At 43.2% G+C, this 12,300-nt stretch overlaps 1 protein-coding gene across 7 annotated transcripts in view; it reads left to right on the top strand.

Moving 5' to 3' along the window:
- LOC118509700 (protein rhomboid) overlaps positions 1-12,300 on the top strand; it is a 116,927-nt gene that overhangs the window by 80,763 nt on the left and 23,864 nt on the right. Inside the window, exons 1-2 of one of the 7 annotated variants that reach the window (XM_036050775.1) lie at positions 10,520-11,264; positions 11,610-11,920. The exons of 3 other annotated variants lie outside the window; for them this stretch is intronic. The gene's annotated coding sequence lies outside the window, so the exon portion shown is untranslated. Of the gene's footprint in view, positions 1-10,518; positions 11,921-12,300 lie in introns of those variants that run through there. 3 more of the 7 variants (XM_036050776.1, XM_036050777.1, XM_036050774.1) reach the window with 3 other exon arrangements.

Below are 12,300 nucleotides of genomic sequence, written 5' to 3'. Positions count from 1 at the left end.
CTTACGTCTTAGAACACAGGTCTGAGATTCTGTGGTAGACGACGAGCCAGTTTCCTTAGTCGCCTTTGCATGCGCCGGCATCGAAAGCCCTCGTCGCCAAACATAATAAACTACAGCTTTTTATTGCAAGTCAACCTTGCCGACAGCTCATAAAAACCACATGACGGCAATGGTTCCAAGCATTCTCCTTGATGGGTTTCATCGCTTCGTTTCAGCGAATCGTTACTTTAAGGGTTGGTAAAAAATGTCGAAGAAAAGTTGTCATTTCAGGACACGAATCTCCTACTGATCGATATTTATTTAGAGAATTTAAAATATATTTTAAAGGAATTCGTTTGGCATTTTGCTTCTCTCGCCACTTCTCATTCCACACGTTGCATGCTTCACTTTTCCAAAACGTTCCTAACTAGACGCCTCCACCTAAAAGGCGATGGCCACCAATAAGAGCATATGTGCGTTACCTATTGTTGCAGTCGAGAAAGTCCATAAAAAAACGGTTCTCAAACTTTCCGAGTGGCACCGCGTGTCGGCGTCATCAGCCACACATAAAGAAAATGGAAAAGGATACAACTGGCGTGTGCGGGCACAAACGATATGCAATAAAAATTAATTATTGCGCCTTATTAGTTTCGTTTCGTCAGGCCCATACCACCATACTTTACGACAGTTGACGGGTCGGAGCCGCCCCGGGTACCGGGTAGAATTAGTCAAACATAACTCCGTCTCGGAGATTAAGGGCGCGGTGGATGGCTTGCAATAAATGCTGCTAAGCATGTGCTCGTGCTGTTGTACGGTTAGAATGAACTCTTGAGCAGTATTTATTAAAAAAAAACTTTGGTTAAGTATTTCGATGCCTATATTTTTAAATGTGACAAATGCTCCGCTACTTCGCTACTCTCAACATGATTCTAATGAATAGACAGTGTTTAGGTTTTCAGGCCACAGATAATCTTTGATCATCAACAAAAATCTCCATCTCCGTTAGCTTCAACAAATGTTAGCACACAAAAACAGGATACATATTTTCTTTATTTCTTGTCCTTAAGGACTTACTGCAGAAGTCCTCTACAGTCGACCTACTGTACCTACCTACTGCAGAAGTCCTCTACAGTCGAGGAACGTGCACCATCGTCGGCCTATCCGCTATCGAGGACTCCCATCGGGCTATCGAGGGCCTACCACGCTACTGCATCCATTTAAACGGCTGAAAAAGACATTGTGGGTTCAATCATCCGGCGTCATTCACATGACATGATACGAGCCTGGTAAACCTAATTCGCTATCGTCACACATCTCACAGTACATAGCTGTCAGTGCAGCGGATCGTTCATTGTCCTTTCACACATTCGGGACCAAAAATCCTTTTTGATTTCGGGAACTCAGTTCTGGACAATGTTTATGTGTCTTCTTGTTCTTCTTTGGCCTAATGACCTCTTAAGGTCAATGTCTGCCATTTATGGCTTACTAGACTTGAAGATACCTCGGAGTTAGATAGTCAAGTCCTCAATCCGGGGGAACGGTTCAGATGGGATTTGAACCCCGGTCCTGCCGTATGAAGACCGCCTCTACCACCGAGCCGCCCCACATAGTTTATGTCTCAACGGCGTATAAGAGTTGCAAAATGTTACTTGCTATTGGTCTATCCCGATGAAAGGTTCGGAACAAAATTAAACATATTTTCAAAACAAGGAACATTAAAACCATTTGTCCAATGAGCTCTGAGAACTGTTTCTGACGAAAAACCTTGGATCGAAAAACTCAACCACAATTAAATGCCCTGGTTTTGCGTTATAAGTGTGGGGATGAGCAATCCAGAACCTGTAGCGGTAGAGCCTCTTTCGGCAGCAACCTGTCGCGATCGTGTTTCGATACGGAACGAATCTTCAATCAAAGACACCGCCATCAATAATTGTCATTACACGCATCGAGGCGTAAGAAATTCGGGTTCGATTTCCCCTTTAAAAAAACGGGTGACTATTGTGGTTCCCACAGAAGGCTTTCGAGTGGGGCTTTTGTTTTTCAACTCTTCCTTCTGCATCAATCCGAATGCCGCCGAATGCGAGACGAGCAAGTGTCTTATGCTAAAGCTCCACGTGAGGAAGTAGTAGTCTCGGGATAAAACGAAACCGAAAACAATCACATATGGCTGTATACATAATCAAAACAGAAGGAAGCCCCGGGAAGTGCCCCGGTGATCGTGTATGGCGGCTGTCTGTCGGTTTGCCAAAAGCTTGATGTTTGGTGAAAGGTTGCTCCTTGCTAAGCAGAAGATTGACCATTGGTCGATGGGCATAATCGCCCCCCAACAAGTGGTCTGGGCTGCAAGGGGGGGTGGTAGCCGCGAGTTCCCGCCATGGGCCCCGGCGGTAATGGTTTTGGGCCGCTCGAATGAGCGATAATTTCTGTTGGCGGCATTTCGAAACTCATCATACATCATCATCATCATTGGCAACGAAATTCAGCATTGATTGGAAGCCGAAATCAATCAGTGCAAGGTAAACACACTTACATGATTTGGGCTGTGGGCCGATCAGGTGGGAGAACGATCAAGAAGCCACACACCGGAACAATACGCTGGCACTTGGATGGTTACGAACGAAAAAAAAACAACAACAGTCCGACACCGCGGCATCACCGCCAAACCAGAACATCATGTCGAAGCAAAGAGAGATGAAAAACTGGCGCACCAGCAGCAGCAGCAGCAGCACTCGCGCTCCAGAAGTGTGGGAAAATGTCAGTTCCTCATTCCACGCCAAAGCGGAAGACGGAATTCCTTTCCGATCACAGCTTCCGTATTTCCACACTCCCACCTCGGTTGATAGGCGAACCACCAATGGACGGATAATAATGAACTCGCCGGGAACTCTAGGTTGGGCACACAAAGCACAAAAACGCACATTGAGCCATAACGCAGCTTGAAAGAAGCGTACTTTAAAGTATTTGTTGAATGAAATCAAATGATGCCGGTTCAATTAACTGTTATTACATACTTATGCCCATCATTATACATTTCGTACACCTTGGCAGCTCGGACCGGGTAGCCAGCGCCGATCCGAACTTAGTCCGATCCGGCAAAAGGACAACGGGCCGAGTAGCAATACCGATACCCGTATGGAACGAAAATATGTTCCTCCACGGAAGGAACCGCCAGCCGTCCACGGTCCACGGTACCCTCACCGATCGATGAAGATGTGTGAGCTTGGTGCAGGTTGGCCGAGCTGATTGATTCTGGCAGGGAAACCCCGTGGCTGGCTGTGGATGGTAAGACATGATCAAAGCCCGAACGCGGACGGTGCCGAACGAAAGTGGGCTGCAGTAGGAAGATAAGAACCGTGAAGCTACTACCACCGCGCGATGGGTCGATTGTGTTCGCACAACACCACACAAAGTATGAACGCGTGTGATTTTCTGCGTTTACAATGAAGCCTTTTTTCGGGAACGGCGATCATGATGATGATGATGAGGCAGCCCAGCACCAGTGCACACCGAAAAACCAGTGGCTAATATTGGATTTCATCAATTAATTCGAATGAATTTGGACGAATTCCTGGTGCCGTGAAGCGATGATTGATTGAATTTCGACACTCCGGACGGGAGCAAAAAGGGTTATGCTCGACGTTCTCACCTTATTAATGTGGCTTATTAATTTCTTCCACTTTGCTCCACTTCGCCTCACAAATGGTTCGCCTGCTCTTGTGTCGGTACTGTTCCACAAACACACTCCGCGGCTCTCTCGAGGCATTGATTATTTTCTTTGAATGCTTGACGTTCTCGTTTGAAAGTATCTCATTCTTCGGAGTGTATGAGTGCGAGTGGTTTTTTTTTGTAAGACATCACCAAGGAATGTAAATTACTTTATGCAACCGGCAAGATGTTTGAGAGACGTTTTATGCGGTTAATGCATGCCAAAATATGAGAAGGACGGTCCGGTGTCTGAGATGGTAGCGAAAAGCCAGTCTTCAGAATCGAATGTAGAATTCCATCAGCACTGACTATTCGGCTAAGTGGTAACAGTAGGTCTAGATGTTAAGGTCGAGAGATTAAGCAAAAAATATTTATTAGTAGAATGATGATACTACCAACTTTTAATTAGGTAAAAAATCCAAATTTATTGCTTCGCCTTGTCGACAGCGTCAGACAGACGAAACAAAACAATTGCTCTGTTACGCGAACCATTTGATAAACTTCTTCAGATTACAAGCCTTAAGGCTGGTTTTATAGGCTATTCTGTAGTTGAAAACCTTCGGAAGTTTCCTCGGCGGTACAGCTGTTTGATCTGATTTATCTTAATAAGCAAAACTGTATTTACGGAACATAACGATTTCCTGGGAAGTAAGCGAATTCGGAATGCATTTCATAACCGGCCCCACGAAATGCAACCAAGTATGACGATGATTTTACTTAACTTAACTTCTGACGACGTAATGGACGTGTACTTGGCCAAAGAACCACGGAAGGGAAGTTTGGAACCTAAATTAATGATTGCCATAAAGATTGTATGGACCTGCTGCCATAGTTCTATTGTTGATGTAAATGCGCAAGACGTCTAAAAAAAGGGGTATTTCACAGATTCAGGTTCGACAAAACTACAGAAGCTTTAACTTGCTTCCACGGTGCTATGCCATTCACCTGTTGTGGAAAAAAATACTAAAAGAAAGATAAAATTAAATGAACACACACCGCATACCATCAAACCAAGGGTTAAATGCTTCAACGGCAAGGCAGTTTGAATATTTTAATTCATCATTCCTATTTGGTTTTTAATTACTAACCGAACAAATATGTTGGGTTTGTTTTCGTTTTTATTCTGACCGATCAATTGAAGATTTCTACTTACTGAGACTTATATTCCTGATCAAAGAAGTTTTAAATATTAAGACATTATAGAAAAGCCCAACAATTCTTAACATACTTGGCTTCAAATTTGTAAAATTTTGAACCACAGGCCTCGGATCATTCGTCTATGCGGCGAACAACATCTCTATGTAGCATTACAAACTTTGGAGCGTTCCGGTGGCCGGAGGCGATAACGGCACCGATCCTCACACGATAGGACAGGAGATCAAATCCCATCCGGGAAATCGCTTCCCCAGGAGCAGGCTCAGGAGCTGGATTATATTATTGTATGCAGCTACGGGTTAAACGAAGTCATAGAAAGCCAGAAAAATGCCAAAAAAACCTTTTCCGAGCCTGTTACTGACAAAGAAGAAAAAGAAGAAGAAGAAGAAGAAGCAATTGAATCTTCATAGTCCATGTCTGAGACGAATGCGTCTATGTTAAATCACAAAATCCCAAAAGTCGCAGAAGTATCCTTTGCAGTGACCAATAGACTGTACTGCATCTTTCGTGAAGGACCTCAACCAAGCACTCTGAAGGCAAGGAATTTAGGCTCAAATGGTTATTAAGGCCCAAAAAGCACTAGGTATGGATTAATTATTTTTATAAGAACCAGACATTGGGTCCCACCTAATTCCCCAAGGGAAGGCCTGCCTGGAGGAGTAATAGTGCAATATATTTGTGGAATACTTTATGTAGATGAAGTCTTCCTTTATAATTTAACTTTAAATGATCTAGATAAACATTATTTTCGTTTCGTCCTTTCAAAATCAATAGTTTTTTTGAATGCTGGACAACTACATTTGAAGGATTAATTTGCCCTGCCTTTTCGGTCTTCAACGCCAGCTACCTAGAAAGATCCGGACTTAATTTGACTACTTGGTCTAGTCATATGAAGGACGTACAGCCACTGCCGCAAATTACAATTACACTCCCGCATATTTCGTAGCCAGATCCAAACTAATCTAAATGCATGTGAGCAAAGTTGGCTAACATCGAGCGAAATGGCCAGAAATTACTAACATGACTATGATTAATGATTCCTAATCAAGAATGTCACTTGCAGCAGTTAGCTACAATACTTCCCCAGCATTTGCAGTTCTTCGACCAGCATAAAAAAACTATCGCTGCCTATTTCGGTCTGTTTTCGAACTGCTTAAGCATGTTCAGTAACGCATCACTTCAAGAAATCTCCTTTCTGAAAGCCTTCTAACGCCGCTAATTTGACGAACAATTCAAGAGTTTTGAAATGTAGAAGGTTAAAACACCAAACACCGCACATGGGTGCGTTGCCAATTATGGGGAACTTTATTTTCCCACTGGCATATGAGTACGGTACCCAAGACTGTTGGGAAAATTGAGCCCGAAAAACGATCGATGAAGTGTATTTGTGTCAGATTTGTGGGGTCGGCCACAACCGAACTGCTGAACCAGCTGCAAGCTGATTATTGAGACATCATCATCATCAGGAAGGACGCCGCCGCTATTGCTGCGTAATTGAAACTAATGGCACATGTAGGCCGTGCTTTTACGTCGCCCGTAACGATGCACTCGGTAGTAGCATTGACGATGTTCAATCAAATGGTGATTTTTCTACTTTAGAGGGCCCACTTTTGGGGTAAATTAATTTCACCGAGATTGTTTTTCACGCTAATGGGAAAACATTAGGCGGCTTTGAGAGTGGTTTCAAAAGGGACAGCAGCGAAGACACTGCGCAATGGTTGGTTGGAGTAGTGGTTGAACAATTGAAGGCAATTGAACAATTGTTGCGTCAGGAGGCTTATAACCTGCTGCTGGACTGCCGTTACAAAATTTCAAATTTGAATATTTGGTAATTTCGGAACATCTTTAGATATTTGAAAGAGAAGTTAGGTTAGAGAGCAATAATATTCGCCCATAGTCATCTGACTCTATTGCAGACGGGTTACGGCGGATTCTAGTTCGTGACAAAATGGAAAACAAAGATCTTAATTTACTACTATGGGTGAAATGCATTATTAAACAATAAATGAAAGTAGATAACAAGCTCTCTCTCTCTCTCTTGGGCAAAGCTAATGAGCTTCAATATCCAATCACACACACACACAGCACAAAAACAAACGGCCGCCCAAAGCCGCCGCCTCAATCCAACCGAAAAAATTGAGATTATCCTGTTACATCCTGTGGGAAACAAAATGCGTGAGATTTGTTAAAAACTAGCAAAGCCCTAACCCTAAACCTCTCTGGTTTCTGAAAACCTTTTCTCTCGCACTTGCTTTCCATTGTGTTCCGCTTCCACTCGAAACAAATATTTGTGATAATTAATCGTATAAGACGAGTGTTGTGAGTCGGTGAGAAGAGTGAGCTTTTCCATACCGACTTCGGTTCCTCGGTTACTTACAGTGCCTTGACGGGAGTTATATTGTTGTTTGAACATTTCGGCAAATGTTTTGAGTCGAGACTCGTACTTTTACCGTAAATCATACAATTACCGCCCGTTTCGCTTTTCGCTAGCCTTCTCTCTGTCGCACTATGGGAAAATTGTCCGTCATTCGTTGAGTTCTTTGTACATTTTGGAAAAAGGATTGCTTCCTTTGGGTTCGAATGTCTTCAAACGGCACGTACCGATGATGGTGCCCGGAAAGATCGTTTCGGAAAACCCGAGGGAGGACAAGATCTGACCGTGATCTCTACAAACAAAACAATGCAATGCAAAAGGGTAGCCTAATCCTTGTTGTTGTCATCACGTCCGGAACAACACCGAGATGTATTGAACAGAAGCCGAACGTTTCCCAGCACGAGATTGGGCTCTCGTTGGCCTTGGCTATTTTGGTCGGTTTTCCGTTCTTATTTTTGAGGTGAAATGGAATTCGATCTTCATCCTTCACAGGGTGGTCTTTAAGAGTAGTTAGAGCTAACGACGGTAAGGGCGGTTTCACGCAACAAATGATATTTTATTCAGCAAATGTTTTCTTAAAATTGACTGTACAATATATTATGAGACTATAATATTCATCTTTAATGACAGATTTTAATAGAATTTCTATATTAAAAAAAGTCATCTCATCAATGATTTCAATTTTCCTTTACTTAAAACCCCTACTTCAATTACAGACCATAAAAAAGAAAACAAAAAAAATCTATGACTCCCTCAATTCCCACCTCTTCGTACGTGCTTCGGTATAAGTAGGTTCATCAGAATCGTCCTTTTGGCAAAAAAGGAAATGATGATTGCAAAAGAATCTTCACATACCGGAAGAAATCTCACTTGAGGCACAGGATCTCACAGACCAATGCAATAAAGCAAACATGTCCAGTAGGAAATGGCTAATGAAACAAAAACAGTACCACCCAGGCGGGAAAGTCTCCTACATAAACAGCACGGTTTGGCGCAACCGAAAGCGGAACTATGCAACCAAGACAAAGTTGTGACAGAGTGGGTAATGGCGGACCTCACTGTGCGAACCGAATTGCCGGGCAGGTCAGCAGCAGCACTGGGTCAGGTAGACCCAATTGGCGAACGTGTTTCGGTTGAGGTTATGGCTCATTTCATTGTGTTGACATGTACGCAGTCTAAGTCATTTGGGCACGTTTGTGTCTCAGATATTCATGTGTTCCGAAAGTATGTTCTGGGAATCTGCAACTCCTGGGAGAGTTGTAAAAGAATCCTGCAATGCAGGACGTGACTCAAAGGGTTTAGACAAATTTGTAAGGCATGTTATTTCGAAACAATTGATAGGCTGTTTCCGATTTTGCAAATGTTTTTTTTTAAGGAAGTTTATGATAGAATCCTGGATAAATTATAACCGTTGCATGATATCTGCTAAAATGTTATTAGTGGTATTTATTAATGTACAATGCAGATCTTCTTCTTTCTCGGTGTAACGACCTCTAAGGTCATGCCTGCCATTTTTGGCTTACTACCGCATAGTTGGATTAGTCAGTCCTCACTGCGGAGGAACGGTTCAGATGGGATTTGAATCCCAGTCCTGTCGTAAAATTCAGATAAAATATTCTAAATGAAAGGAGCTTTGAAGCTGCTTAAAGAATCATGAAAGATTGATCTTTTCAGGGTTTGGATCCGCTTAAGGGAACTTTTGAATCATTTAGAGGAATGCTTTAGTTGGATAAATATATGGAATATATCAATTTTAGTGGTGCATCTTTCCAATCATATAATGGAGTCTTGCATCCCAAAAGGGAAGATTTGAAACGCGACTAAGGAATTTTGCAATCCGCTGCAGTTTTTCTTTATGAGCCTATTAAATACGAATATTTCCTATTTCTTTCTTCTTGTTCCTTGGCACTACAACCTCGAAAGGTCTCGGCCTGCCATTTCTGGCTTTCTGTGACTTGATTTTGCCCGCAGCAAAGTAGTCAGCCCTAAGTACGGGGAGGCGGTTAGGATGGGATTTCAATCCCAGTCCTGCCGTGTGAAGACCAGACCGGTGCCGATATCGCCTCGGCCACCGGACCGCCCCAATCCAATTCCCTAATTACATATTGTTTTAATTACCACTTCCTTAAAAAATACAACAGAATTTATCAAAATTCCACATTTGCACTGCCAATTTCCCCTAAATCACTTAACTCCATTATATTATTCGTAAGTTACACAGAGGACTTCCACTATTTATTTGAAATTTTGCCTAGAGTTATTGTTAAGTTTCATTGAATGAATCGATTATCTGTAAAAGACAGAATTCCACAGTTGGATTTCAAATTTCCCTTGGCTGTATATCAGGACTCCATTATATGATTGCAAAGTTCATCTACAGTGGCTATCGATTAGTTAAATTGTCCTAAGCGATCCAAAACTATCATTAGCACTATCAACCACCTGCCAAACTACTTCAAGCAATTGCTACTCAAGAGAATCCCTAAAAGTCTCAATGTTTAAATAAATCAAGATAATCTGTGGATAATGCAGCAACATTGCTCCAAAACTTATATAATTGAGGGATTTAAGTTAAATTTAGATGCAACCCAACCTCGAAAAGTCTTGACTTGATCTGAGTCGGTTTTGAGTGAATTCTAAGCCAGGTGACCATTTTACGAAGATAATTGACGATTTCAGGTATTCATTTCATTTAACTTTTGTTTAAAAATGAATGTTTCTATCTACCAAATCAATATTTGGAAAATTTATAAAAAACCTTCAAAGCAAATTACCAATTGTAATTTTATTCCAGTGTGTTTTTTTAGTTTTGATAATCTACATTTTTTAAGGATTAATTCTTGATCGTAAAATGATCTACAAAGTGGTCCATGATCTCTTTCTGTACAATACATCATAGCCACTGATCTCGCAATCTCCCCACGGACACGGGCGTAGCGTGCGTAGAGTGGGTGGAGTTATGTTGCAGCTTATGCTACCCAAATCTCTTCTTCGTCGTTATGTTCATGCTGGACTTAAGATTAGCCGAGGAGTGTAAGAAGAAAAAAAGCATCCCGGCAGACTCCGCGTTCCAAGCAACAAATTCCACAGCCAGAAAATGTTGCACGGAGAATGTTTGCCCCCTCCAACAAAAACGCCGATGAACGGCACGCTGCTCTCTGTCGTACGCACATTTCGAATGAACCACGCTCGCTCTCTCTCTCTCTGAATCGCACACGTTCTCGCACCGTCTCTCTCGCATGTCGTTCATCGCTCTCGCTCGCAATTTTCGAGCCGGGCACGTTCGGTCGATGTTTGGCGGAACCGAACTCGTCAGTTTTTTTCCAGACATCGAAGGAAGCGTGCGTGCGCTACGACAAGACGAGATCCGCACGCGCTTCAACCGCTCGAGCATATATTAGCCACACAAGAGCCTGTACACGGTGTGTGTTTTGTAGTATCTACCTCTAGCTAGCCAACAGTCTAAACGTGCCGCGTGTTGCTGCTGCCGGTGTGCTGGTTTTCACCGGTGTACTGCAAGTCGGAAAACAACCAACGTTACGCAGGGAATATAGGAGAAGTTAAGATCTTAAAAAAAAACAGAAAACTCGTGTCTGCATTCAACCACGCGCCGAAAGAGGAATAAAAATACCACTACACCAGGCGGATACGCTAATCGATCACTTGATAGAGCAGAAAGAGTGTGTGTGTTTGTTTGTGTGGTGTTCTTCATTGCATTAAAAAACACGTGGTCGTCCGTCCGTGGTTTCGCAAGTAGCGAGAGTATCCTCGGACGCGTTACTGTGCATCGGGTTTCGATGTGACAAAAGTGTCTGGCCAAGGTGTTTTCCCAGGAAGGCTGAAGATCCGAATTAGTAATACTGGTGGTGACAAAGCGCAAATCCTCCAACAGCATCAAGCATTTGGGGTGCCGATTGTGTTGTGTTATTGTGTGTGCTCCCTGTGTGCCGGTGATCATCGAGATTGCTGCAAGGAGCGATAGCGCAGTGAATATAATTATTGGAGAAGCCGCCGTATGTCGAAAAGGCCGCATACCGCGAATCAGTAGCAGGTAAAAATAATATACCTGCCCCGAAAAATATCCATCCGTCTCATCCGTCGTGATACTCCCCTGTTCAGTGCAGTTGTTTTTATCCGTTGTGTTTGAGTGTCGTTTTGTGGAGCGCCGCGCTATTGTGTGTGTCCTCCTTCTTGCATTCTCGCCCCACGTTGTGTTCGTTCGTTCGTCGTGTGTTGTGTTCGTTTGCTTGTGTGTGAAACGTTGTGTGCATTGTCCTTCGGTGGTCAGATCAGCAGCCACACACACACACACATCTACTCCGCGTGACGACGACTACTACGCTGAAGTCCTGTGTGCGTGGAAAGGGAAATAATTTAACCGTTGGCGCATTGGTAGCATAGCAACATAACGCGGATACCATAGCAACAGCCGCACGATCGAAGTATTTGTGGTTTGTGGTGATCTCTGAAGCATTTGCAAAGTGTTCTGTGATCTGCAGCAGTTTGTCAGTGACATCAGCTCACTGCTAGTTGTGTAGAGGCATTTGCCAGGAGAAGAGTCACAGTGAGATTAAAGCTGTTCCGCAATATCCGTTGTATCCTGGTGCATAACGATAAGAGGGAGTAACATCCGAGTCCTCTTGTTGTGTAGTTGAAACCTTTCCTCACCGTACACAACATCATCCCAACGTTCAGTGACAATGTTAGGTAAGTTAGGCATTCCCATTCCTGCTCAAGCATACTGATAGCATCGTCGGGTGGATATCCAATCCCCGGAAATTGGTCGCCGGAGTTGTGCAATGATTCTTCCTTACCACTTAATGGGTGTTTTTCCGGGGTACCAGAATTATCCGAGTCCGAGACCACTGTGGGTGGACTGGGTAGTCTGTCTGTCTGTCCGTCCGTCTGGAAAGTTTCATTTATTTTCTTGCCAACGTGGAAAACTTATTGCGACCGTTTTCCACCAGCTAACCGGTTTGTTTTGTGTGTGAGGGTGAAGCAAAAAAAAAGATTACGCGAGCAAGGGGGACATTGGATTGATAAGTACATCCGGAAGGATATTTGCACGAGGATTGCCTTGGTGGAAA

This window comes from Anopheles stephensi, chromosome 3 (genome assembly GCF_013141755.1).
Source record: "Anopheles stephensi strain Indian chromosome 3, UCI_ANSTEP_V1.0, whole genome shotgun sequence".
In the NCBI taxonomy this organism is placed as follows: Eukaryota; Metazoa; Arthropoda; class Insecta; order Diptera; family Culicidae; genus Anopheles; species Anopheles stephensi.
The sequence above is the reverse complement of the archived record's forward strand: the minus strand, read 5'-3'. Positions and strand labels throughout refer to the sequence as shown.